This window comes from Rousettus aegyptiacus, unplaced genomic scaffold (assembly GCF_014176215.1).
Source record: "Rousettus aegyptiacus isolate mRouAeg1 unplaced genomic scaffold, mRouAeg1.p scaffold_m13_p_13, whole genome shotgun sequence".
Taxonomy (NCBI): domain Eukaryota; kingdom Metazoa; phylum Chordata; class Mammalia; order Chiroptera; family Pteropodidae; genus Rousettus; species Rousettus aegyptiacus.
This window is the reverse complement of record NW_023416288.1, coordinates 12,006,870-12,008,491: the sequence shown is the minus strand read 5'-3', so window position 1 is coordinate 12,008,491 and position 1,622 is coordinate 12,006,870. Positions and strand designations below refer to the sequence as shown.

General features: G+C 31.8%; 1 pseudogene; it reads right to left on the bottom strand.

Moving 5' to 3' along the window:
• Window positions 1-216: 216 nt before the first annotated feature.
• LOC118611233 lies at window positions 217-335 on the bottom strand (annotated as a pseudogene).
• Window positions 336-1,622: the final 1,287 nt, after the last annotated feature.

Below are 1,622 nucleotides of genomic sequence, written 5' to 3'. Positions count from 1 at the left end.
CAACTTTGAACAAAATAACTTATTTGAGGACCTGCTGTATTTTCTTTTTCTCTTTCTTTCTTTCTTTCTTTCTTTCTTTCTTTCTTTCTTTCTTTCTTTCTTTCTTTCTTTCTTTTTCTTCTTTTCTTTTCTTTCTTTCAACTGAGGCAACCCTTGGTTAATCTTACAGATTGCAAAAACCTTGTCAGCATACAATCTCTTATTTTTTATGTTTTATGCCTACAGCATTTGGTCTTCCTAGGTGGTCTCCCATCCAAGTACTAATGAGGCCTGACCCTGCTTAGCTTCTGAGATCAGACGGGATCGGGCTTGTTCAGGGTGGCATGACTATAGATTCTGCTGTATTTTTAAATTCTATTATTTTGACCAAAATAGCCCACATGATTTTTGGTCATCCAGGAATTTTAAACTCTTTTCCAAATTTTAGGAACATCCATTTTAAGAATGTCTGCTCTGTACAGTTAAAGCCAGCAACACATTCCCATGACCCTTGAAGCCAGGCTCAAATATTTGATATGGGCTTTGCAGTTTACATACATGCCATAAGATGTTGATTAGGAGGAGAGGGACATTAATGAGACGCTGCCCAAAAACAGCCAGTGTGCATCCCTAACGGTGGCCAGGGTCCTAGTAGCAATGCTATATATTGGCTGACATTCTTGTGCTAAGTAGCAGTCAGAGTAGATTTTTCATTAGTGCAGATGAGTGTTATAATTCAGTCATTATTCTTGGCTATGCAAATGCCTGGCCTCGTTCTACAGCACTGAAGGAGAATTGATGGACCTCTTTGTATTTTAATTAATTTATATTTTGCTTAGAATAGCTACAGTGGGGTTTGTGATTTTTAATTATGTCCTGACAGATAAAATCAGCATACTAAACATTTGAGTAGAGACCTGAATAAAAGCTTTTGAATTAAGAGGAAAATTATACAAAAAACAAATTACTTATATTTTAAAGACAAAATTTAAGATAAGTTAGAGAGCTCTGAAAGTTAAAAAACTATATATTTACAACAGAGTTTTATAAATATTATTAGTAATGATAACCACAATATTTTGGGTGAACGTCTTTTCTTCTAGTTTACAAATACTATATAAATTTATATTTAGAAAAAAATGTGTTTAGGATAAATATACTACCACTTATTTCCTTATTTACTCATTTCTTTGTATAAAAAATAATAATGAGAATAATACAGGGTTCTTGGGAATAAGTAATGAAGTAAAGTTTAAAATTTATTTTTTAAATATTTTTTATCTCCAATTAAGTGTCTGAGGTTTTATTCCCTAGTAAACAGAATAAATTACCAAAAAATAATCAATATGGTTAATAGAAAAAAATGTGAAGTTCAGATTTACCTGTTACACATGGAATACAACATTTCTTCTTTGTTCTACAGTTTCTTAACCATATCATGAGTGTTATATCTGTTTTAGCATGCTTCATGTGATTTTAGTGAGGGAAAAAAAACTACTATAAGAGTATAACCCTTATTCTGCGTTTGTTGAAAATTTTTGTCTAATGAAAACTAACTTCTGCCATTTTTATCAGTCATTAGAAACAAAATGAGAAATTGCTGACATAGCAAATGTTCACCAAGGACTAGGTTACTATTCATA